The sequence below is a fragment of the Mesocricetus auratus genome, unplaced genomic scaffold (genome assembly GCF_017639785.1).
Source record: "Mesocricetus auratus isolate SY011 unplaced genomic scaffold, BCM_Maur_2.0 Super-Scaffold_100024, whole genome shotgun sequence".
In the NCBI taxonomy this organism is placed as follows: Eukaryota; Metazoa; Chordata; class Mammalia; order Rodentia; family Cricetidae; genus Mesocricetus; species Mesocricetus auratus.
The window spans coordinates 12,506,539-12,533,915 of record NW_024429205.1 but is presented as its reverse complement, the minus strand read 5'-3'; the positions used below and the strand labels follow the sequence as shown (position 1 = coordinate 12,533,915).

At 46.6% G+C, this 27,377-nt stretch overlaps 1 protein-coding gene across 4 annotated transcripts in view; it reads right to left on the bottom strand.

Moving 5' to 3' along the window:
• Positions 1-24,889, bottom strand: part of Kcns3 (potassium voltage-gated channel modifier subfamily S member 3) — a 44,740-nt gene extending 19,851 nt beyond the window's left edge. For 2 of the 4 annotated variants that reach the window (XM_040730907.1, XM_005079058.4), the window contains exon 1: positions 23,940-24,024. The gene's annotated coding sequence lies outside the window, so the exon portion shown is untranslated. Of the gene's footprint in view, positions 1-17,928; positions 18,057-23,939; positions 24,025-24,692 lie in introns of those variants that run through there. The other 2 variants (XM_013119825.3, XM_013119826.3) reach the window with 2 other exon arrangements.
• Between the last annotated feature and the right edge of the window lie 2,488 nt (positions 24,890-27,377).

Here is a 27,377-nt window from a genome sequence, read left to right as displayed (position 1 = left end):
AAACTCTATAAATGAAGTAAAGTTCAGACCCCTGTTTGTGACTCGGCATGCAGTGACACTTCCCAGAGGACAGGACCCAGGGACTATCCTCCAATACTTATTCCTTTAAAAGCAGTTATTTCATGCCACAATGTCAGTCAACAAAAATAGGGGCTGGGAAGATGGCTTGGTAGGTAAAGTACCTGCCACATAAGCTTGAGGTGTCAAGTCCGGATCCCAAACATACACAGAAAAGCTAGTCATGAATGGCATATACCTAGAATCCCAGCCATGGGGAGGCAGAGACACGCAGATTCCTGAAGGTCATAGGCCAGCCAGCCTAGCCAAACAGGTGAGCTCCAGATTCAGTGAGAGACCCAATCTCAGAAAAATAATGTAGTGACACCAGCCAGGGTCTGAGTTGATGTCTGTGGCTCCCATTACCACCGAGGGCCATGTGGATACCTGCGGCTGCTGTTACCACCAAGGGGCTATGTGGATACCAGACATCTGGTCAGACACCTGAGACCATATTGGTGTCCTAGGGTCATGCTGCTGCCGGACCATACTGATCTGGGTGGCCAGCACCGCCACCAGGATCCTGGTGATATTGTGGCCTGAGCTGCAGCCAAGGGCCATGTGTGTGCCTATGGTCCTGCTATGCCTGGGGTCTGTGTTGATCACCACGGCCCATATTACTACAGGGGACGACAGAAATCACATGTGTTGAAATCATAGGTCCGTGCTGAGCTGGCACTGCCCTTCAATGGCCCAGGGAAAGCTGGCCCTGTCCCTCAGTGGCCACTGCAGCAGAAGAGCTGCTCTCACCCCCTCCCCACAGGAATGGGAGCGCTGGCTGTGCCAGCGCGGATGCAGAAGAGGTTGGGAGTGCGGTCCGGGTGACCATCCCGGCTCTGAGTTTGCACACCTCAGCATTTACCCCATCTGTGACTTGCGGGAGCACATGAAAGGGCTAGCCCTGGGGAACCACAGTCACCGGATCTCCATAGCTCAGGGATACAGCAGGATATTCGAGAGAAGTTTGGGTGAGGACCCAGCATTGGTGGTGGTGCACCAGAAGGCAAAGGCCTTGAGCCTGACCAACAATACATTATACAATGGACATTTGCAAGTAAAGCTAAGTAGACAGGAGAGTACTGCACAACAAACTGCAGCTCCCAATGCCACTAAGTCAGGGAAGGGGTGCTGGAGAGGCGGGAAAGATGGAGGAGCAAGGCGTGCTTTCTGTTGTTTGCTTTGTTTTGTTTTTCATTAATTTTTTTTTATTTTCTTTCGGGGGGGGGGGGGATGCTACACAGCCGAGGGGCAGATACAGAGGGACTGGGAAAATGAGCAGGATTTGGGTGCATGATGTGAAATTCCCAAAGAATTGGTTAAACGGTGTTTTAAAAAATATGTTTTTAAAAAATAAGGTGGTGAAGGGTTAAGAATAGCATCTAACATTGACTTCCACCCCTATCATGTCTTCATGCAAGTGTTCATGGACCCACACAAGACAAACGTGTGTATGTATACATGTACATGAATATACACATACAGAAGAAGGTACATACACATATAACAAACATACACATGCACAAAGCAAATCTAACCTGTTAACTCTCAAAGTATGCTTCATGGAGCTTGAGTATAAGGACAGAGGTCTTCCTCTATGACAGCCTGTCTTGTGTTACCTAGGATGATACGCCATGCACATATATTCATATGGCTCCAAGCATATATCCTGCTTTCTGCAATAAAAACTGCTCCTGCTGAACACACCCACTCTTGGCCAAAGCTCTCCCCCTGCAGAAACTCAATGAATATCTTGGAGGGGAAAAATTGCAAATGCACGCCAGTTTTGTGGCCCTGCCACTGCTCATCAATCACATATCAATTCTTAATAAAACCTGAGGGTAATAAAATTATAGGAATAATAATGGAAGATGAAATCCTATCCTGCCTGCGTCTTGCTTAACTAATGAGAATTTTCATCCAGTGTTTTGCTCCAATAATATTAAAATATCACAATCAGCCTTCCATAATTGGATTTACTGTGCTGGGAGAATTGTACTGATATTTAAATCCTATAATCCAAAGCCATCAGAAGAATACACCTTCCAGCCGATGCTGACAGTGGATTACCACCAATATCCCTCAACTACACACTTCCTCCAAATTATCAAATTCCAACAAGTACCTTCATATGAAAAACCCTTGAATTCACATGATTTTTTTAAAAAACTTCAATTGGCCCCAGAAGGAAAATGAAAGCTTCTCAGCTTCTAATATATTCAAGGATTAAAAATAAATTTATAGACATTCTGACTTTCAGTGAGTAGCCTGGCTAGTGCTTCCTAAAGCGAAGTCTCTAAATCGTACTTGAGAGATCAGTCTGAGTTCTGTTTCTCTCATGAGTATGTGGAATGAGAGGATGCAAAAGCATCTCCAGCAATCCCTCAGGCCCGGAGCATTCGAAACCTAACACCGCCCTGCCCTCCTCTCCTCGGGTTCTGTTTCCAGACAACCTCCCCTGTGGGACAGAAGAGCAGCAGGCACACAGCTGAGTCACCTCCCAAGACAACCTGTGACACAAAAGCAGAGACAAGCAGGCCAGAAGCTGCCTGCGGAGGTGTGCCCACCTAGATAACAGCATCACACAGCCACTGACCCCAGTCAGTCACCCCTGAGTGTTAACAGGGTTCCCAAGTCACTCTGAGTGGTCCATGTGACTGCCACTCCACTGTGCCCGGGAAGGAACTCTCCCACCCTTGCCCAGGGTAGCTGAAGAAAAAGGCTCCCACTGCAGGCAGCAAGGTAAAACGACCCGACTGGGGGCCTGAGATCTTATACATCCTAATCCTAGCCTTATCTCTCTCCCTTTCCATGGTAGGAATGACAACCCACTGTGCTGAAGCTCGGATGAATTGAGAAAGGAAAAGCCAGCTGCTTTGCAGGGTGCAGGGGAACAGTTTAACACAGAGGTGATAGCAGTGTGCAAACTGACTCTAGGGAGCCTTTTCCTGAGGGTGTTGTAGCCAGAAGCCCCCCCCCATTCACATTTCCAACAGTATCCTAAGGAAATAAAGCGTAAGAGTGTTAAAGATGCATGTAGGAAGATGTCCAATGTGTCGTTAATTATTTATCACTTTATGCCAATAGCCACCTAAATGTCCATCAATGGGGAGCCCCTACAGCCTGGAGATAGCCACGGAGTGGAACCCTCTGCATAGTAACCTCTGGGATTGGGTGGGCCCTGCTCTGTGGTCTTCCATTCTGGGCTCATTTAATCTCTCCCATGTCCCTGTCTTGGTTTTGAGTTTTAGTTTCTTGGTTTCCTAAGACAGGATCTCAGTATCTAACTCTGGCTGGTCTTCAGCCCATTCTGAATTGCAATCTGTCCTTGAGCTTGTAATGTTCCTCGGTAGATGGAGCGTCTGTCCCACCTGGTCCCGTTTAGCCCAAAATAAACACACAGAGGCTTATATTAATTATAAGCTGTTTGGCTGAAAGCTTAGGCTTCTTACCGGCTAGCTCTCTCTTAATTATTAACCCATTTCTATGATCTAAGTATCTCCAAGTAGTCTTGGCTTACAGGAGACTGCCCGGAATCCTGTCTTCCTGGTAGCTGCATAGCATCTCCCTGGCGGTTCCTCTCTGCCTCTCTCTCCCCATCGTTCTTCTAGTCTGGTAGCCCTGCCTATACTTCCTGCCTGACTACTGGCCAATCAGCATTTATTCATCAACCAATAAGAGAAACATATATTCACAGCATACAGAACATTCCCTATCATTCCTCCCTCCCAAATATTGGCATTACAGGTGTATAGGCACCAAGACACACAGCCTATGAGTAGTGGGGGTTTTGCATTCCTTTTACAGAAGGGGAAACTGGAGAACAAGGAAATTACTAACTCTCCCTAGTCAGTAACTACCTTAAAACAAAATGGGGGGGCACTAGAGTGCTAATGTTACAGACATGCACCACCACACCCAACTTATCACATGCTGGGAATTGAACCCAGGGCTTGTGCTTGCTGGGAAATCACTCTACCAACTGAGCTACACACAGTCCAAGAGTCAACAGCTACTCCATCATGTCCCCATGATTTGAACTCAAGCAACGCTCTAAAGTCATTCTCCTGGCCACTAACACAATAGAAAAGTAAGACAATTGTGACACACTGTATGGCAGAGCCCTGCTTTGCAAAATATGGCTGAGTTGATTATAGAGTGAAAAAGAAATCTTTGATAACATAGACCAAAATGATGTGTGCATTTTTCCCCCCCTGGGTGATAGGATTTGGCATGATTCTTGCTTTTGACTCTGCGTTTGTCAATATCGTGTAAATTACTTGAAGTGTGTTAAGTCTTAAAAATACTTGGAAAACAGTTACATCAACATGGAAATATAAAAGGGCACAAGCAGCTTGGGTTGGTAGTTGAGCAGGAAAGGAAAGAGACACAGCCAGGAGGGGGATTTCTAGCAGGAGCGGAATTTACAGACTCGCCAGTGGTAGAATCTTCAGCTGGGGTGTCCCTGTGTCCTGAGTAGCATTGCCAGCTGCTTTAATTCATTGAAAGTTGCTTTGTCCCAAGGGCTACCTGGGAAGACAGAGAGCAAACGGCAATGTAGAGCTTTCCCTGGGAACTTATGGGAGTAAATTACGGAGCAAATAAGGAACTGAGTAGAAGGTAGGTAGGTGCCTGTCAGTTTAGAGGGGAGGGGATAGTCCCTGTCAGTTTAGGGGGAGACGATAGTCCCTGTCAGTTTAGGGGGGAGGGGATAGTCCCTGTCAGTTTAGGGGGGAGGGGATAGTCCCTGCTAGAGGAGGATAAAGTACTGGTGCCAAACCTTGAGGGGCACAGCAGATATGATCAAAGGACACAGAATGGAAGACAGCTCCAAATGGAAGAGGAAGTGCATGCCAAATAAGGGAGGAGGAAAGGCCGTATGGGTAGGAAGAGCAGGTAAGCATGGAGTTCAACTATGATGGAGCCATAAGCTCCGAACACAGTTTTTCCTCTTAAAATGTCCAAAGCACTTCACCTGTGGGATCAACCCCTTCCTGAGCTAGGATGACGGGTGTCCCAGGGAGAGGGAACTACATTACCTGTAGCCATACAGACTTCTCTGAAACAAGGAGTCCATAGTGCACACCTCCAGAAACCTCTATCCATAAGTATCAAGTCAGAAATGGCAAAAAAAAAAAAAATCTCCAGGCATAAGGGCTGTTTCTTGGATGTCCAGAGTAGAAAGTGCCTCTTGAGCACCTCAGTCCACAGGAATTCCTGGGATCTGAGACAGCCAATATCGAATTCTAGGACAGCCATCAAAACAACGCATGCAGGAACAAAAACATGAACTAGCTTCAGTAATTCATCCCTCCTTTCATAGTCTCCTCTCGCCACAAAAGGCAGCACAGGGGACTGCAGAAGAATTTTAGACATGGTATATCCTGCCTTTTACTAACACCAACCGAAACCGTGCAATTCCTTCCATTAAAACAGGCTTGGGGTAGTATTAACAATACGGCAACTGCAACAGTGGACATTCCGGATAATCCCCAGCCCCATAGGAGTCACTGCAGGCTCCACAAAATACCACTTAGGCTCATAATTACTTTGAGCTCACAGTAATTACATACCTACTCCTAAGTCTTTTATAATGATTTCATAAAGAAGCACATATATTGTTCAATCATAAATCGGCGTTAGTATTTTGATAAACGCATTTCAATAGGCTGGGAGTTCCTTTATATCCTGTGGCTTTTCAGTTTTGCATTTTGTTTTGCATTTTAAAACACTGTTCTGGAAAATGGTCCATTGCTTCTCTGATGGCCACAAGGGCTCATGGCACAAAAAACAAAAAAACAAAAAAACAAAAACAAAGGGACTGTGATTCTGATTAGTAAGTCACATCTTAGTGCTCTTGTGTCGGCATCCGTTGGCTTCCATCTCAGAGTTTAAGTTCCCTCTGCTGTTCTCTTTGCTTGCTTTAGCTCCTCAAACTCTTACCACAGGCTCCTCCTGGCCATCCTTCCTCACACCAGTGGGGTGTGTGCCTGCCTCAGGGCCTTTGCACTAGCTAGTCTCTTCCCGGAAAGCTCCAGGCTCAGGTGGTGCAATCCAGACTATTCTTCCAGAAGACCCAGGTTTAATTCCCAGCACCCACATGGCAGCTCGCAAACATATGTAATTCCATCCAGCTTCAGGGGATCCAATGCTCTGTTCTGGTATCCTTCGGCACCAGACACATTCATGGTAGACAAACACACACACACACACACAAACACAACACACACACACACACACACACACACACGCAGGCAAAACACCTATATACACACACAAAATAAATTTAAGTTAAAAAAATAGATAAATAAATAAAAATAAAATAAAACATCCCTATCTCCTCAAATTCTTATTTCCCTCCTTGATTTATTTTTAAACATTAACATTTGTCACTCCTCAAAATATACTTAGAAATCAGGCTGGCTAGATGGCTCAATAGGTAAAGGTGCCTGCCACCAAACCTAAAAACCTGAATTCGATCCCTGAAACCCATATTGTAGAAAAAAAAAAAAAAGAACCAATTCCCCACTAGTTGTTCTTTGATCTCCATGACACAACCCATGACACACATGTGTGGGTATGTGTCAAACAAATACACACTCACACACACACTAAATAACTAAAAATGTAATATAAAAGTATAATATACATACATACACTTAGAAACATATGTTTTCTATTTCTTTATCTTGTTCATTAGAATTCTTAATCACCTGTACCCAACACAACACAAGTGCCTACACCCTCACCTGACACATAATAGTTTCTTAAAAATCATTTGCTGACTGGACGCTAGGGGGAGGACCTAGGCCCTGCCCTGGATAAAATGACAAGACTCTGGAGATCCCCCATGGAGGGCCTCACCCTCCCTGGGGATCAGAGTAGGGATTGGGAGGGGGGGCTGGGAGGCCTGTTGGGAGGGAGGGGAGGAAGAGGGAGCTGGGATTGACATGTGAAGCAAGCTTGTTTCTAATTTAAATTTGAAAAAATAAAAAAAAAAATTTTGCTGAATCAAGTGACAAAAATTTTGGGTTAACTGGCACTTTTCACACATCTTGGCCATAAGCTACTGCCGTTCCACGTTAAATTTTAAAGTGCCCTTGCCCATTAAGTCCAGTGAGAGAAAAGAAGAAGAAAAGAAAATCACCACAATGTGCTTTTGAAATTACACACACACACACACACACACACACACACACACACACACACACACCTGTGTTACTATGAGGCAGTCAGGGATATTTTAGTGTGACAGGGTGCCTTATTAAACACAACAATTCAGCTAGGCCTGCTGGCTAGTGAGCCCCAGAATCTGCTGTCTCCACCTCCCCAATGTTAGGATTAAAAGTGTGCACCACCATACCCACTTTTTTTTATACATGTGTTCCGGAGTTTGAACCCATGTTCTCCTGCTTGATTAGCAAACACTTTATGAACTAATCCATGCCCCTAGCTCCACCACACAGCTCTCTGAAGTTATTTTCTATACTCAATCTCTCTTTCCCTGCCATTCCACACATATTTTGCTGATGGCATCTCCAAGCAGCCAAACCCTGAGCCAGTCTGCATGGTGTACAGGACAGTGGCATTTGTCACTCTGGAACTCTCTAGGCCCTGCCATTCCCTACCACTGACACCATTCTTAACTGTCCTTCCTACTTCTCTAATGACATTTATAACTAAGTCCCCAGGAAATTCTACTTCCTCTGCTCAAATGTTAAATCTAAGGCCACAAATTAAATACCTTCAGGAACCAAGCAGATGTCCAAGGTAAGAGGACACCGGCCACCGTGAGAAGCAGGCTACGCCAGCCCATCCAAAATGCTCAGCTCACCCCAGCTCATCACTGTCTCTCACCATGGGTCTCAGGAAGCCACATCATCCAATTTGTTAGAAACACTTCCAAATCTTATTTTTTACAATATTTTTTAAACACTGGAAACTATTGTTGCTCATTCTTTTAAATTGTGAGCCAAACCAAAGGTATCCATGGCCTGGAGACATTGTCTTCTCTGAACCCTAGTCATTCCCAATGACACCTTTCTGTACTCCCCCCCCACCCCATTCTTCTCCCTGGCCAGTTTTATCTAACCCCCATATAGAGACAGAGTGTAGATTTGTAGTCTCTGCATTCTGTCCCTGCCTCTATCTCTGTCTCTCCCTCCTCCCTTTCCCCCTCCTTCCTCCTCCCTACTCGCTCTCACACAGCACACATTCTGGATCTCTAAAATGCCCTACTGCTCTTCTCTATTTGAATAACCTACTGGGGCCTTACACACATCCAAATCTTCCACTGGTTCTCTACTCTGACCACACCTGAATCTCAATTTAGACATTCAGAAATCATGCCGGCCAGACGCAGAGCTTCCCCTCACCACCCACACTGCTGACACTGAGCCAATGCCAAGGATGCACACCGCCATGTTCCCAGAATCTCTCCCATCTCCTCCCTTCTCTGGCCCTCCTGGCTCTGCTTTCCCTCAGATAGTCTGTATCTTTCTTCTGGTTGACCACAGTAGACTCTGATTGTGCCCCTTGCCCTCTGCCCATCTTCTTTCCTCACCCCCAAGTTGAAACCAGGGTTACAGCCACACCACACACAGTAGGCTCTTCAGCCTTCAGGATGAACACTAGATCCAGAATGCTTACGGGAAAATTCACCTTCCCCATGCAGTGGGTTAGTGGTATTGGAGAAGCTGGCTAAGCTGTCTTGGCCTCAGTTTCTTGACTCTTAAAGTACAGGTACTGAATGAACACCAACCATATCTCACATGGAGCAGCTAGGAAGACAGTGACACACGTAGAGTCCTCTGTGCTTATGACAATAAATGATCAACACGATGCTAGACATTGTCATCACTCTTCAACCCATCGTCCTTACCTGCCACTACACAGCACATACCTTAGGACTACTGAAGAATTGCTTGAAATTTGTCAAAACTCCCCTGGTTTCTAAGAGCTCCAGGTATCCACACTTGCTTTGTCTGCTCAAAGTACCCTCCAACACTCAGCTCCATCCTGCTCTCCCTGGCCACAGGCTCCTCCCCTACCCCAAACCGTGCCTGCTTCACCCCTGCAACCACCAGTCCCACCAGGGTTGCCACCAACTCTGCAAAGGGGAGGGAGGCCTCATTTTCCTTAATCTTTGTATCCTTAATGCCCAACAAGAAATAATGAATGTAGCCAGGCGTTGGTGGCACACACCTTTAATCCCAGCACTCGGGAGGCAGAGGCAGGCGGATCTCTGTGAGTTCGAGGTCAGCCTGGTCTACAAAGCAAGTTCCAGGACAGCCTCCAAGACAATACAGAGAAACCCTGTCTCGAAAAACCAAAAAAAAAAAAAAGAAAGAAAGAAAGAAAGAAAGAAATAATGAATGTATGAATAAATTAATGGCCATTTGAGTTCCTAGGTCACACCAGAGAGGCAGGCACACCCATGCATGGTTCAGCACTCACTGATGGATAAGGAAACTGAGGTTCAAAATGGTTGAATTCAGGACCCAGAGAATGCTTCGCTCGGTGTGACATGTTTACCATATAAACATGAGGATCTGAGTCTGGTTCCCAGAACCCATGCGAAAATGCCAGGCGTAGAGGTGGTAGTGTGGGCTGTGCTTGGAATCCCATCACCTGGAGGTGGAAACAAGTGGACGCAGGGGACTTGTCAGCCACACAGTTGGTGAATTCCAGGCCAGTAAGAAACTGTGTCAAAAACCAAGGTAGACAGTGCCTGAGGAATGACGCTCAAGGGTGACCTCTAACCTCCACACATGTGCGCATGCACCTGCATACAACTGTGCACATATGCAAATAGGCATGCACGCTTACATACACACACGGAGCAGAGTGAAGCCAGAGCCCACTGAAGCCTGTGCTCAGGGAAATGAGCAGAAGGAAACGTCATTTTGCCTCTCTTGCTAATGACGCTAACCTAACCCCAACCCTAACTCCAACCCCAACCCTAATCGTATACACCAGGCTCTTGTCCCTAAACAATCCAACTTTATCCCCCTAAATGAGCATGAGAATAATATCACCATACATTGCATAAGAAGTTACATCTACACAGTGCCAGAGGTCAACAAAGAGAACTGCTGTGTTACCTCAACAAACTAGTGCAAGCAGCCTTCGGGCAGGGCCTGTCACTGACCAGTGTTTCTTTAAGGTCTGTGTATACACGCTTACTTTGTGCCCAGCACTGCATGAATTGCTTTGCAGATGCTGCGTTATGCAAAATAAATGTTATCGTTATCCCCATTCTGAGAATGAGGAAACCAGAGATACAGAGGCTGAGAAGAGACAGGGATTTGATTCAAAGTCGGGAGCAGGGCGCTGGAACCATTCTGCTGCCATGTAAATACCGCACCTCTGCTTCCTAGCAGTGCGACTTGAGGTTTCCATAGATAAACAGACAGATGAGCCCTAGTCAGGGTTTCTACTGCTGAGAGGAAACACCAAGACCAAAAAGCAAATTGGGAGTAAAGGGTTCATATGGCTTACACTTCTATAGCCCTGTTCATCACTGAAGGAAGTCAGGACAGGAACTCAAGCTCTGGAGGCAGGAGTTGAATCAGAAGCCATGGTGGGCTGTTGCTTGCTGGCTTGCTCCGCCTCCTTTCTTTCTTTCTTTCTTTCTTTCTTTCTTTCTTTCTTTCTTTTTTTTTTTTTTTTTGGTTTTTGTTGTTGTTGTTGTTGTTTTTTGTTTTCGAGACAGGGTTTCTCTGTGTAGCTTTGGAGCCTATCCTGGCACTCACTCTGTAAACCAGGCTGGCCTCAAACTCACAGAGATCCACCTGCCTCTGCTTCCCAAGTGCTGGGATTAAAGGCATGCGCCACCAGCCTCCTTTCTTATAGAACCCAGGACCACCAGGCCAGGGTTGGTACCACCCACAATAGGCTGGGCCCTCCCCCATCCATAACTAATTAAGAAAATGCCATACAGCTACATCTCATGAAAGAGAGCCTCAACTCAGACTCCTTCCTCCCTTATGACTTTAACTTATGTCAAGTTACCAAACACTAGCTAGCACATATGGATAGAGAGCAGATAGATGATAGATAGATAGATAGATAGATAGATAGATAGATAGATAGATAGATGATAGATAAGAAGATAGACAACAGATGATAGATAGATAGACAGACAGACAACAGATGGTAGATAGTAGATAGATGATAGGATGGATGGTAGGTAGCAGATATATAGATGACAGATAAGAAGACAGACAGACAGATCAGGTAGGTGGGTGCCTGATCAGGTAGATGGATGGATGCATGCATGGATGCATGCATGGATGGATGGATGGATGGATGGATGGATGGATGGATGGATGGATGGAGAGAAAGACAGGCAGGTGGGAAGGAGGAAGGGAGGAAGGAAGGAAGGAAGGAAGGAAGGAAGGAAGGAAAGAAGGAAGGAAGGAAGGAAGGAAGGAAGGAAGGAAGGAAGGAAGGAAATGAGGGAAGGAGGGAAGAAAGATCTGACCCTAGTTACCTCTCTCATTACTGCAATGAATTTCCTGTTCAAGGCTACTTAAGTAAAGAAGGGTTATTTTGCCTTACAGTTTGAAGAGAAGTCCATCATGATGGATAAGGCACAGGGGCGTGTGTGAGAGGCAGTAAAATGAGTCCACAGGTAGGAAGCAGAGGGTGATGAATGCTAGTACTCAACTTCCTTTCTCCTTCTTTTCCAATCCAAGACCCTAGCCCACTGAATGCTGTCATTCATAGTTAAGATGGGTCCTGCCACCTCAAATAACTTAATCTAGGTCATCCCTCAATGCATTCCCAGAGGCTGATCTCCTAGATTGATGCTTCTCAACCTGTGAATCACGACCCTTTTGGGAGGTTAAACAACAATTCAACAGGGGTCAATTAAAGCCATAGATTTTTATATTATGATTAATAACAATAGTCAAATTACAGTGATGAAGTAGTAACAAAAATAATTTTATGGTTGAGGGTAACCACAACATGAGAAACTGTATTAAAGGGTCACAGCATTAAGAAGGTTGAGAATCACTAGTTAGATCTTCTGTAATTGACAATATTAATCATGACAGATAGATGATGATTAATCATCACAGATAGTAGGTACATAGATAATTAACATATCAATAATAAAACATTCTAATACAGACACACAGATATGTGATGATAGACAACAGTGACTATAATAACACCTACAATCAAGCATGACTAAATAGGTTAAAATGAACATCGTATTGATATCAACATTCTGGTGTGTTGTAAATTCTGCATCAATGGCTATTATATTATCACTAAATACTACAAGAACCCTAAAAGTCATCTAAATAAGAGCTCGAGTTCTAACAACGTAACAGTCCCCCCACTTAACCTGATGAAAATCTGAAAGTCTCCAGGCAGACACAGGAGATGTCCCTGAGGACTAAGCCTGGGGAACAGCAAGGTTGATCCTCAGGGACCTAATTTTCTCAGTACATTCCAGGCATCCCTGGCTCCATTTCTACAAATAATCATCTTGAGTTTCATCTCACTCCCTTTTAACCCAGTGGGAAAGACTAAAGTGAGCCTTTAAAATGGTGTGAAATAGACCTTGAGCATCTCTTACATCCTTTGGGGATCTTTGGACAGATGCAACAGGAACTGGTTTTTATGAACCAACACAAACATGTCTTGTTCTGTTTTTTTCCAAACAGTTCTAGGATGCTCCTAGTGTCAAAGAAGAAGGTGAGGTCCCCCACCTTGAATAAGCAGAAACCAGGGCCCTCCTGTAAAAGCTGGAAGTCACTTAGTTGATGGAGCGTGTAACTAGCTAAGCCCATTCCATCTGCCCACCCAACTGCTTCACTGTAGGAGAGAGCTGGATGTCACTCCATTGATGGAGCATGTAACTAGATAAGCCCATACCACCTACCCACCCAACAGCTATACTAAAGCACAGACGGGAAGCTGGCAGCAGGAACTTCCAGGGACACCCCTAACTGTTACCATTCATTCAAATAAGGACAAATAACTACCTCCCCCAAAGATAATATGTCAAGAGGAAGCAGATAATGCAGCAAAAAGTTCTACTCAACCCTCTGCAAGAATCTCCCATTCCTATCCATAGAGAAAAAAAAACTGTGTAAGGAGGGGTGTGTGTGTGTGTGTGTGTGTGTGTGTGTGTGTGTGTGTGTGTGTGTGTTTTCAGACACCAAGGAACAGAGGCCCCTCTCCAATGCCTCTCAAATCACACCAGTAGTTCAGTGATGTCATCATGTTCTCACTAATGTCCATACCCTCTTGGCATGTGGCCAGAGGGACTTCCCCATACATAAGCCAAGATTTTGTAGTCATATTCTATATACACCTTCAGGGACGAGCTCGAGCCACTTGCCATCAGTCAAGACCTACTTCCTACTTAGTTGGTTCTAAATTGTTGAACCATTTCCCTCTAATGGGAACCTTCTTTGTAGGTAAGGCTCTGTCTTTAGGAAATCAATTGAAGGGGCTGGAGAGATGGCTCAGCAATTAGAAAAGCAGCCATTTTGGGGGTTGATTCCCAGCACCCACAAGGTGGCTCACAAATTTCTATAACCCAAGATACAGGGGCTCTGACACTCTCCTCCCGCACACAAATGTACACAGATGCACATGCAAGAAAAATAGACATCAAATTTTAAACTCTGCGAAGTAAAAGGAAATCCGCTTAAACGCCACCTCTTACACACCCTTGCTTTGCATTCCCTGTTCCCTTCCCCCAGCGCACACAGACCTAAGGAGGTCCCCCTACGAAACTGTAGACCCCACTTCCCAGCAATATCCCTGACATTTCGTGATATCTATGTCTGATTCACAGCAGACAAGTGGGAGAAGTCTGGTGGGAATATGACTAAATGAATGCTCTACTTTAAAAGAAAAAAAAAGCAACGGGGGGTGGGGGAGATGGCTCTGTCTGCAAGTGGCTATCTCACAAGCATAAGGTCCAGGGTTCAGATCCCAAAACACATTTAAAAAGATGAACGTAGTAGCGAGCACCAGTAATTACTGCCCTTGGGAGGTAAGGACAAAAGAATCCCTGGAACTCAGAAGCCAGCTAGTCTGGCAGAATCAGTGAACTCCAGGTTCAGTGAGAGACCCTGCCTCAAAATATGGGTGAAGAATAACTGAGGAAGACACCATCATCAATCTCTAGGTCTACATACATACATAACCAACACACTCAAACACACACTCACACACACACACAAATAACAAAGTTAAGATATTATAAAGAGCTTTCCTGATCAAAGTGGAGAGGGGTAGAGAGGGCTACTCATTGTCTTTCCACCAAACTACCTTTCCTGGCGCTCCAGCAAGTGTTTTAAGAAGTCATAATTAGGTATGGTTCCCTTTCTGCTGCTGTCAAAACACCTGAGATGGAGTAATTTATAAAGAATGGAAGTTTCTTTAGCTTGTAGTTCTTGAGGCTAGGAAGTCCAAGAGCATGTTGCAACATCCAATGAAACCTTCTGTCTGCATGTTAGCCCAGGAGCTGCACACAGTGAGCCAGAGTAAGTGTGCAAGGTCACAGCTCTCCCTCTCTCCTTACAAACACACCAGTGACGTCACAGGGGTTCCATCCACATGACTTCATCTAATCCTAATGACCTTCCAAAGATCCCCACCCCCCATACCCTGCACCTGTGAATTCCACCCACCCTCTCCACGCTCTTAATATTGTCACAGTTACAACTGCAAGATGTGAATTTTGAGAGTCACACGCAAGCCATCGTATAAGTTCTTGTTTCTCCCTACCCAGTGTGAGCCCTGACATGTTATGGCATTTCCAGAGGGTTTCAGGAAAATGTTTCTTGCTGCTGAACGAAAACAGAGTGTGTTTGCCAAACCATAAATCCTCAGCATATTTACAATGAAATTCTCAGAGGGCCAAGTGTCTTTTGCTGTAGCAAGTTGCCACGGTGACTACTCCGTGCAGTGAAAAACAAGTTTCACTTAACTTCTTAAAAGATACAATAAAATTAATATGATGACTTGTGTGGTACCCACACCATTATATGAAAAGAAAACGGGAGGAAATGTGTTTATGCTTCACAACATCCACATCCAGGAAGGTGCTGCAAGCCATCCTGGAAGGGCGCTTTTAATGTTTTGCCCAGTCAACCAAGACTAACTCTACACTTTATGAATATGAAAAAAATTATAAAATAATGAGATCCCCAGGCAACGAAAGCTTAAAAAACAACTTTTAATTTGACTTATTAACTCTCACACACCCTCTCTTCCAGTTCATATCCTGTATGTATCTACCTCTCTCTGGGTTTCCCAGTTTTTGAGATGAGGGAGAACAAGAGAGAAGAGAGCTAGGAGGCAAAAACCAACCTGAAGAGTGCTGTGCTCGGCCGCCAGTAACACTGTGGCGCAAGGGCTAAGCTTCAGAAGGCAGCTCTGCCCAGTACATTAGGTCAGGTGCCCACTTCCCTCTCCTGCCACCATACTGCAAGAAAATCTTCACCACACAGGAAACAGGAATGCATGCTGAACAAACAAAACCCCAGGTGCCCCAGAGTGAGATGCGGTGGCTTTCTTTACCTGATTTGCACAAACGTTCGCTGTCTGTGTACCTCCTACTTAAAATAAGCAGGGCAATTCACAACTGCTCTACACTCACCCATCTGAGTAGTTCCTGAAGAAATTCCTAAAGACAGGGTGGTAAAAGCAATGCTCATGAGATACATTTGGATAAAAATAGTGCAATACTCTCTGAGGTTGTGTCAAATCAGCTAAACAGTCGACACCCATGAGCACGGTTGACCCCTTAAAAATCTGTGTTTGTGTGCGTGGGCCTGCAGTGTGAGTGTATAACCCTCTTCTGGCAGTTCCAATGAGAACTGTCCCCCATGGGCTCAGGAAAGCAATTGGTGGCACTGTTTGGAGAGGCTGTACAGCCTAGTTAAAGGAAGTACGTTACTGGGAGTGGGCTTTAAGATTTCATAGTCTCACCCCATTTCCAATTCATTCTCTTTGCATTATGTTTATGGTTCAAAGTGTGATCTGCTAGCTTAGGGCTCACCTGCCTACATCCATTGTTCCCCCACTCTTATGGACTCTCTCTCTGGAACAATAAGCCAAATACACTCTTCCTTCTGTCTTGGTCATGGTATTATATCCCAGCAAGAAACAAAAAGTAACTGACACGTTGTCTTACAAGAAAAAGTTATTTCCTCCTTTCTATATCCATAGTACTCAAGTCCCAGAATGGTACATCCAGTTGGAAGCTGGGCCCCATGATTTAATGCCTGCATGTATTCTGAACTCTTCTCACCAAGGGACGGACTAAGGTAAACGCGTGCTCTGTTGATAAAAATGACTGATAGAAAGCAACGGCCCTATTAATATCTAGGGGCATAAAATGAAATGGTGCGTACCATGCTTTTCATTTTACCATGCCATATGAAAGGTACTACCTGATGAGGCAACATGTGTAGCACCTTCCAGAATGTAAGTCTAGAAGAGCTGGGAAAAACTCAGTGTTCACCACCAAAAAGACACAGCACACTGACATTCACTCTCAAATCTTAAAGGGCAAAGTTCTCAAAGCTTTGGAAGTTTCCCATCTCAAGACACTTTCTCCCAACAAAGAAAAAAACTGTAATCTAGCCCAGCAACTATTCTTAGAATATAAAAGAGTGTTCACCTTTATATTGTACATATACTACAAGTTTCAGAAGATGATGACAAAGGATAATAGGATTTGAGGAGATGGCGAGAGGATATGGGGGATAATGGTGGCTTTTTATGTTTTGGCAAAGACAGGGGTAAGCTAATAGACGTGGATGGATGGATGGATGGATGGATGGGTGGGTGGGTGGATGGATGGGTGGGTGGGTGGATGGATGATGGGTAATGGAAGAATGGATGGATGGACATATAGATATATAATTGACAGATGATACAAATGAATAACATTATTGGTTGAGAGAGATGGAAGATAGATAAGAGATGACAGAAGGATAGAGCCATAAATATGTAAAGAGGGGTAGATAGGTAGATATGTTCTAGATAGATGTCAGATAGAGAGATGGATGGATGGATGGATGGATGCTAGGGAGATACCAGAAATGTGATATATGACAGCTAGATAGACAGAGAGAAAGATAGACAGGTCAATATGGGACAGAAGATAGATGACAAATTGGCACTATCTTATGTGGCGTGTTACTTTATACTTTTGTCCCAGAAGAGATATAATCTAAAAAACAAAGAGACTCAACCACAGAACACAATCTCATAGCTGTTGATTAGCCCGGTCAAATATAATCACTAAGGTGATCAGAAGTAACTGTTGTTCATGCACACAGGCTAGTGGCAAGACACTACTACAAACCCATCCATGTCTTGCCCCTGCCCTCCAGTTAAGCCACAATACCTTGAACTTGGCTTCTAGGCCACAGCATGATCTGCGGCTGCCCCACTCTATGGGCTCCCATTCTCCTGATGCTTAGCACTCAGTCGTCAGCTTGGGATTCTCTTGCCCCAACCTTTCCTAAATGAATTCCTATCCATCCCTAAGTATGAAATGTCTTCTCTTCAGTGGTCTCATGAAGTCCCTACATTTACAAAACCATCATCACAAAAGCCCACAAGACAGCCACTGCCTGGCATATGTGATTTATTGACCTCAAAGACCGGGATGCGGAAACATCCTTGCCAGAACCCAAGCATCGTCTCGATGCGAATGCACAAGCCACAGCCTTTAACCACAAAGTCTCCCATCTCTTTGGCCGATTATAATTTGTACATCAAATAAATCATAGGGAATACTTTTATGTTTACCTTGGCACATGAATCAGAGTTTAAGCAAACCAGACTTCTCCATAGCAGAATAAAAGTAAGAAGATGTAAGCATACCCAAGCTCCCAGATGCAGTCTGCTGGCTGCTTCATCTCAGCACGAAGGAGGCAGCCCTGGGTACAGCTCTGAGTTTGAGGCCAGCCTGGCTTATATATCAATTTCCAGGACAGCTGGGGCTACACAGAGAGACCCTGGTGAAGAAAACAGATGAAGAATGAGGAGCAGGAGGAAGAGCAAGGGGAGGAGGAGGAAGGAGGTGGTAGAAGACACAGCAAATGAATTAAACGATTCTTTGATCTATCTCAGTTCTATGGCCCTAACTCACTCTCGCTACCTGTGACTTTAAATGGATCACCGAGAGCCCTATCTTTAAGGAACAGCAGGATAATGGTGACATTCATGATTGACCTTCAGGTCAGCAGCCCTTGCTAACCATGATGCGATGTTCAGTTTAGTTTGGATTTATCTGTCAACTTGACTGGATTCCTGGATACCCAGCTATTTAGTCACATGGTATTTCCAGCATTTCCATGGGGGTTTTGAATAAGATTAACATTCAAATTGGTAACAAATTGCCATCCATAGTGTGTTGGCCTCATCAAATTAGCTTAATGTCTGTCTCTCTCTATGGATGTGCATACACACGCCTACCCTCTCTCTTCCATATCTGTCACCTTTACCACAGTATACCCAGCTCCAAGCATAGGATACATCAACAGGCAAGTACTTAAATTCTTGTAGCTCTGATATTTGACCAAATATATTAATCATGAGCTTTAATGAGCATCTAGTAGAGGCTCTGCCGACAGTAAACAGGACATTTCATTCATTTGGAAGGTCCCCAAGCTCACTGAAGCCAGTTGCTATAAACACTGATTGCTTAATTGTAGCACTGTTGGCTAAAAGCAAGCAGACCATAAGCCTTTATCATTCAACACTTGTGCAATTAAAGACAATATTTATACCGTATCTCCTCCAAGAAAACCATGGTCTAAGGCTGTGCTGGATTCCAAAGAAAGTGCGACAACCCTTACCCCAAACAAAGAAGAAAAAAAAAAAACACACTACCATTGAGGCTAGTGACTATTTTTAGTTATTAATGATCACTTTTATAATGGGCTCATCCTTCGAAGTTTCGGAACATAGTAAAGGGAAGTCATAGTCAGGAACTGGAAGCTCCAAATCCGTTTCTGTATATCACTACCCGTTCTAAGCATTGTACTGCACTCACGCTAACTCCTGCCCCCTCCTTGTTTCCTGCAACAGCAGATCCTTGAAAAAGGAAAATAAATAACAACAAAAACACATTGTCTTGGTCCTCTCCAATTTACTACTCCCCTCCCATTGTCCCCACTGAGCACCATGGCGAAGTTCAGAATGCAAAAGTCAGCTTCAGGGGTTAAAATGGTGCTCAGTTGGTGGAATGTTCACCTAGCATATACAAAATCGGGGTTGGATCCCCCAGTTCTTCACAACCGGAGCATAGTGATGCCTGTCTCTCATCCCAGAACCCAGGAGGTAGAGGCAGGAAGTTCAAGAGCTTAAAGCTGCAGTCAGCTACATAGTATGTTTGGGATCAGTCTGGGATACTTAAAAAAGAAAATGAAAAAAAAAGTTGGCTCGAGAATAAAATTCAAATACAGCCACCAATAAGGACTCTCCACTAGAGACAAGAAAAAAGGTGGGGTTGAAAGACCCTGGTGTGGAATGAGGAGAGCCCTGGCAATGCTGACGTGCAAGGTCCTCCATCCTACCATCTGTCATGATGTATCATAATCGAGATGCCTTGAGGACTGCGAAGACACAAGCCTGAGGTTAGGGAATGTAGCTGTGACTGTGACTCTAGCCAGGTATTACATAGTTAGGATCCTGAGTTGCCCTACTGTGCGCATATTTACCTTGAGTCCCCAAATCCACAAAGATCACATCTCAGAGGTCACTTGTCCTCAGTGCCTGAGGTTCTGAATTTAATGAATCTGATTCAGGGATAAAGCCGTCTATGGTTTTTTCTAGGTTTCTCATATCATATATTACCTGGAAACAACCGTGAGTTTGCCTAACTGGTGCTTTTTAGGTCCTGCTTTCTCCCTTCCATCCAAATCGGTCTGTCAGAAGTCCACTGAGAAGCTGACTAGGAAAGACAAGAGCTTTTAAATTCTAATCTCCCTCTTAGAGTTGAGACACAGAAGGTGAAGTCACTCGGTAACCGCAGGCCTCCTCTACCGGTCACTTCACCAAATTCAGTCTGTACCACAGGGTACAGCTCGGGATCCTCGGGTCTAGACACATGGTGGTGAACCTCACCGTGGCTCTACTAGCAGGCTGCTGTGCACGACTTCCAGCTTTATATTTTCCTAGCTGGGTGGCTTTGTCTCGCCCTTCTCATGTAAAACAGGGCAATGATTAAAGCCTAGCTCCTGTGGTTGTCCTCAGAATGGAAGGAGTTAATACATGTAAAAGGCCTTTAGCCTTTCGTGCTTGTACAGGGAACAATATTAGCAATCTAAATCTTTGGAGCTAAACAGTAAGGACGTAGTACACAAGTGACCTCTGCCGAGGAGCCACAAAGAGACACTCACTGGGGTTGGTAGTCTGTTCTCTTTGATTGATGTCTCCTTATACATATTTCACACAAGAGGGCTAAGGACGTAGCCCAGTTGGTAGAGTGCTTGCCCAGCATACCAGAAGCCCTGGGTAGAACCCCAGAACCATATAAACCAGGCACGGTAGCATGCATCTGAAATTCCAGTACTCAGAGCTCAGACATAAAGTCAAGGTCATCTTTGATTGAGACCAGCCTGAACTACATGAGACCCTGCCTCAAAGTTTTAAAAGGGTTTTAGAAAAGATACATCTCCCTAGTGACACTCTGAGGGTCCACCACCCTGGTGCCTGAGAAGCAGGAACCATCTTCCTCTCTGCCTAAACTTTCCTAGACAGCTATCCTTCCCTCCTAGAAACCTCGGGCCTCCATCTAGCTGGCCTCCATCAGACTCTGGAAGCACCGAGAGGACTCCCATGCACTGCAAACTCCCACATCCAGACTACAGGGAAATAAAGAATGTAAGCCTTACATCTTCACATGAGAAAATCCCCAGAAAAGCACCTACCAGAGTATCCAGCCAATATCTGTAGGCAGCCAATAAATGTTATCTATTTAAAATGTTACCTATTTTAAAAGGAAGAGGAGGAAAACCCTAGGGTACCTGCTTTCCCCAAGCTAACACACATTCTGACACCACACGCCACACCTGAGCAAACTGGGGTCTGTGGCAGAACAGAAGAGATGCCGTGCTATTTCTGTGAAGGATTACAGTCAGGGAAGACTCCATCAGACAGGGATCTCCTCTCCCCTTCCTAAGGAGAAAAGGTGGTGGGGAGAAGACCCTTAGTTGGGGCTTGGCTGGCAAACCCAAATGTGATAGTTACTTTTAACTGTCCATTTGTCAGGGCTTTTGAGAATGACTGTGAAAGGTCATCTTGAAAGGTTCAGGCATTACTCTGGCCTGCCCTGTTACCTAGCAAGATTCACTCAGGCAGCTCTCTGGCCAGACCAGAGTTCCACGAGACCCAATCTGCACACGGATGCAAAGGACCTCTTTAAAGGACAGACCCCTGGCCAGGCATTAGTGGTGCATGCCTTTAATCCCAGCACTCGGGAAGCAGAGGCAGACGGATCTCTGTGAGTTCGAGACCAGCCTGGTCTACAGAGGGAGTTCCAGGACAGGCTCCAAAACAATCAGAGAAACCCTGTCTCGAAAAAACAAAAAGGACAGACCCCTGCCCACTTACGCTCTCTCATCTCTCATCTCTTCCCTTCCCTTACTCTCTCCCTCATGTCTGTCTCCCCACCTTTCAGTCTAGCTATAATAAACTACGGTTCACGTGCTCTCCATGGCTCATGCTGTATCGCACCGGTTCCCATCCCCAGTTCCCGTCTCCTGCAACACTTTCTTTTTCCTGTTTTCTAATTTCTAATCTTAAGCAAAATAACAACATATCTCAATTACAACCATTAATGAAGGATGACGTGTTCACTGTGGGCAGCACCATTCCCTGGTCTTGGGGTCCTACATTGAATGAAAAACCCAATAGCTATCAGAGCACTGGTATACAAGTATTAACCCATCTCTCTTTGCTCATGGCTGTGAATATAATGTGACCAGTTCTCTCAGTCTCAGGCTGTTGTGACTTCTCTGCCACAATGGACTAGAACTATAAGCCATATACACTTTCAAGTTGTTTTGTGACTGCAACGTATCACAGCATGATGAGAAACGAGCTAAGACACCAGCACTGCATATGAGGTTTTTGTATTTTAACATTGCTGAGCAAACCCAAGACAGCTTTGGACTTCCCAACTTGCTCTCCTAGGCAAACCACACACCTAGGCTGCTTTCACTGATGGTTGTGTTTAAGCAGTGTTGGCTCCCACACAAAACCCCATTAGTTTCCTTAGCATGCTCACAATATGCGTTAGACTCAGAGATCTTAATCGCCCCAGCATAACTTTCTCCTGCCCATCCTAACACTGACAACTTCTAGTCCTGAAGCCACACACGGTGTAAGGGGAGAAGGAAGGCAACTACGAGGAAGGAGAGCGAGACTGACTCTAGCATCCTTCACTGTGGCTGGCCCGGTGCACACTGAATGAATCAGCCTCCTCGAAGAGCGCAGGACCCAGGGAAATTGTTCAAGAACAGGATCGGCAGACATTCTTGCAAACCAGTACCTTTCTGGGTTAGCAAAGTGCGGGGGGAAATGCTTGCTTCCTGCTTACCTGGGCAGGTATTTGCAAGAAGTCCAGAGGAGTAACACACAGCCCTAAACTGACGGTTATGCAAATAGTAGAAGCAAATAAATGCAAAGAATGGGAGGGTTTCTATCTAGTTTCCCTCCTCACCTGTCCCACTGCCTTCAGCAGACAAAGTGAAAGAGAAAACTCAACAGCTTGGAAGAACCACAAATCCACTCTCCCTGTAAAACCAGAAGGAACACCTACGTCCCTCCCTTTCAACACCAGGACACCTCAAGTCACTCTCACGGGTGGGGATTGTTCTTGGCAGAATGCTGCCCTTGTCAAAGGCCGCTCAAATTAAACTATTACCTTGGTCTTTCCAGACGAGACAAGTGTAAGGAAGGGGAAAACCAAGGACGCAAAGGGTGCTCCTATCCTAAATCGGAGGGGCACAAGGGTAGCTCTGCAATGCGAAAGGCGCCCTAGCCAGGCTCGCCGCGGCCCCTGCCGGCAGGTCTGGCTCGTTCCAGGCATCTCCTGTGGTCTGACAGGAGCCACCAGCAAGGAAGAAAGAAATTAAGAGTTCCTGACCCTGCGGGCCCACCTCGCGCCATTACTGCAGATTCAATTGCGGAAACTCTGGAGACCATTCCACATGGGCCCAGTGACTCCCAAGCCGCCCCACCAAGAGCGCACTGACTGTCCCCAGGCGCAGCGCTGCACCAGGACAAGAAGCCCTGGGTACGCTCTTGCTAGCAACTGTCGCGGGGCGCCTTGCAACACTGCAGGGCAGAGGGGAGGGGGGAGAAATGGCCGAGAAGGCGGAGCAGGAGGCCCGAGAAACACTAACATTTGCCAGGAAAGCACCTCCTCCCGAAGAAAGAAAGGAAGGGCTTCCTGGCTTAGGAAACGCCCCGGGGATGCCCCCCACGCGAGGTGCCGCCTTTCCCTGGCTCACCCATTCTCTAGCCACTAGTCGGTCCTCCACTTCACCTCCTACCCCAAAAGCTGGTTCTAGCTCCCTTCCGCGGGCGTCCAAAGAAACCCGCACTCGGTTCGGGCAGTCTGCGGCTTGCGCAACAGGCAGAGCCGGGGCTCCAGCGACAGCGGACTCCCAGCTCCGGGACTGGCGGATGGGGAGGAAGCCGCAAGCCAGGCGCCCAGCTGGATGCAAAGTCCCTAGTCAACACAGACCTGTGAGGTCGTGCACCCGCGACCTGAGCCACCAGGGACTGCAAGAGCAAAAGGTGGGGGAAGGTAAAAATAAAGTTGAGGGGTCTCATGGAGAAGTGTCACGGGCGCACGGGAAGGTGGGAAACCGAGCAGGTACCTTCTGGAGTCTGGAGTCCTGGCGCGTCCGGCTGGCTGGGCTCGGCGACGCCGCCTGCCCGCGCTGCAGGGATCCGGCCTCACCGCGCGGCCCCGCGCCCGCCGCCGCGGCGGCAGGAGAGCGGGTTAGCCCGCGCGGTCGCAGAGTCCGGGGATCCCGCCCGGCCGGAGCTGGGCGCCTAGAGAGGCGGGCGGGACCGGGCGGGGCCAACGTCTCAGTCAACGCCCCGCTGCTCTGCGCTCCTCCCGCCGCCTGGCGATCAGCTCTCCTCCAGGGTTCCCCCGGCCCAGGGCGCGGCGCGGCGCTCGCGCGCGGACAGATGTGGATTAAGGATGTCCCACAGCGAGCTCCGTGCACCGATGGTTGGACCCAGACCCAGCAGTGCGGGAATTGCATTGCGATTCAGGCCCAAGTGCAGAGTCACCTCGGGAGTGTCCCGCCCTGTCCCAGAGGGAGTCAAGGTCACGTCCCACGCCTCCCACCTTGCGCACGCCTGGGAGAGATCCGCAGTCCAGCCGAAGAAAAATGATCTCTCCCGTGGCCCGAGCAAAATGCCTCTCGAAAGTCACGGCCAAAGCAACACTTTGCAAAACTGCCGGGGTTTTCTTGAGCTGTCACGAGGCCCCAACTTGTTTAACAACAAAGTGTGAAGGAGGAAACGACCCCGTTTCTGCCACTGTTTGCCACCACCCGCTCCCTGAAGACCTCATACACAATGTGGAATGAGACGATTTGTTCCTTTCCTCGACTTACCAAGTCAGAAGAGATGGCTGGACACATGCACCAGGCATGTGCACATCATATGGAGAAAGCAGAGGAACTGGGTGGAAAGGGGAGAGGGGGGAAAGGGAGTCACCGGGAGATGGCTCCGATCGGGGTTGATTTAACAACCAAGGACCTCTGCAAGCCAAGGACCTCTGCAAGGGCAGCTTGTGGTCCAGAAGACACGCCTGGCCTCTCCGCACCGGCACTGAGCAAAAACACAACCAACAGCCCGGAAGAGAAATGGGACGCGTGGGGGCCCACCCCCGCGCTCCCCCTCCCGCCCCCAAACTGCAGATTTTTAAGTTGTGCAGATATGCAACCATTCCTCAAAGCCAGCTGCTCAGAGTTGTGGGTGCCCAGTGTTCTCAGGGTTCCCACCAGACTGCTCCCAGCCCCAGGCCCCTAACCCAGACTTGGTGACAATCACTTCAGACAGTCACCTAGCAAAACCAGGCCAATGGAGACAAGAGGGATCCACACAGAAGAAAAAAGGTGCTGTTTTTTTTTTCTTTAACTTCTTGTAATCACCCTATGGTGTCTGTGGGCTTTCTCCTAGTTCCTTGTCCATCAAACCCCACACTGAGAGTCAGTGGGAAAAGAGCAGTAGGTTCAAGGACCAGGGGCCTACATCTTATTTATTGTTTTATTACATTGTATTTATCTGTATGTATATGTGTGGGTACATTGGCACCTTAGCATGTGGAAGAGGGACTCAGAGGACTTTCAGGGCTCGGTCCCCTGCTTCCTGTGGACTGAACTCAGATGGTCAGCCTTGGTGGCAAGTGTTTCTGCCCACTGAGTCATCTCATCTCATTAGCCCTTGATGCCTATGTCTTCAAATCAGGTCTGGCCCATAAGAGAGGGTCCCAAGCAGCCAGCAGAAGACACTGAAGACCCTGGAGAACCTGGCTCAGAGAAGGCAAAATGAGGATACAGGCCACAATAGAGCCTATTTGGACCTCTGTTCCCAGTTCTTCATTATTTGGTCCCCTCAAGCCTGCCCCTCTGGAGTCACAGAATGCCCAAGGCATTTGTCTGTCCCGCTCTCTGCACATGACTGTGGAAGGTAATTTTCATAAACTATTCATCACCTTTAATCTAAGACCTAAATCATTCTAAATGTTTGCAGTCTACCAGCGTCATAGAATCAATGCCCCCGCCTCTCCCCCAGCAGTCAGCTACTTGAGCATTTCCAAAGCACAAAGTTTATCCCACAGGTCCAGCCTTGTTTGCTTCAGGGCAAGGACATATTTGTCAGTCTGTATCCTGTAGAAGGCACCTGTAGTGCAGAGGGCAGTGAGTCCTTGGGTGAATAGAAGAGGTGGCACAATTAGACACTGTCCTGAAGAGGGAGCCAGGCACAGAAATGGTAAACGTGGAAGAGCAAGGAGTGGGGGTGGGGGGCATGTCACCATCTTCCTGAATCCCATGGGGAGTCACATGGTCACATGGTCCTTCAGTTCTGGTTTGTCACCTACAAGGGAAATTCCTTCCTCACCTGCTGCTCAAATAAAGTACATAAAGAAAGAGGAAAACACATTTGCTTTGGAAAGTTCTCATTCTCCTACCCCCCCCCCGCCCCCCGTCTCTCTGTCTCTGTGTGTGTGTCTCTGTCTCTCTCTGTCTCTGTCTCTGTCTCTCTCCATATCATAACTAATATATTCACATCCTTCCTCCACCCCACCCAAACCTGTCCTCGATTTTTCATTTTCAAAGTCCAAATGGCAGAAAAACAACTGGACACCACGCGGAAGGTAAGACGGTACCAGTTGATTTTCTTGAGTGGGGCCAGGTCTGTGGGTGAGAACGAAGATGTCCTCATCTCAGGCAACAGCTCCGGGAGTGCGTGTATATGGGTAACGATGGCCAGCATGTGTCGAGTTGGTGCCACTTATGTCCTCTTTTTGCCCTGCAGCAAGAATGTCACTATAGCCAATGGGTGTGCATAAAATACCTCCCCAAACCACTGGGCTTTGGGGGTCTGCCAGCTTCAGTGATGCCCTAGTCCCAATTGCCCAGTCCTTCACTCCACAGGTGGCTGATTGGACTCCATTAACAATTGAGATCCCCCAGGGCCTTGCTTCTCCCTCATGGGTTATGAATCTCCTCTCCACCAGACCCCAGCTCCCTGCGCTTCCCCGCTGCTCAGCCCCTAACAAGCTGGCTTTTAACTGTCTATCTTCCACTAGTTAAGGAGCTCCTTGGTAACCACTTTTCGGGGACCTTCTGTGGGATCTCCGTGTTTGTGCAGTGAATGACTGAAGGCTCTGTTGCAGGGCCCACAAGTTCCATCTGCTCCCCGTGGGTACTTAAATCTTTTGTTTCTATGCTGTCTTTTGCCAGGTAGGAAGAAAACATGAGCCATCACAACTCTCGTTTTGCTTGGTTGCTGGGAAGCCTGAAACTAAATTTATGTAAATTAAATTTAGCTCTTAATTAGCTGAAGCGTTCTTGCTCCAGATAATTCCGATGATGAGCATGCGTCTTTCGTGAAACAATGGTGCACTCACCTGTTGCCTTATTGTGTAGTATGTCGTTTTTGTTGTTCTTGTTGTTGTTGTAACAGTCCTTAAAGTTTTATGTTCTTAAAAGTCCAAAGACTTGGATTCCAATTCTCTTCTGCCTCTGACAAGCTCGGCAGTCTTTCTACTCTGGCTAGCTGTTTGGGCTTGA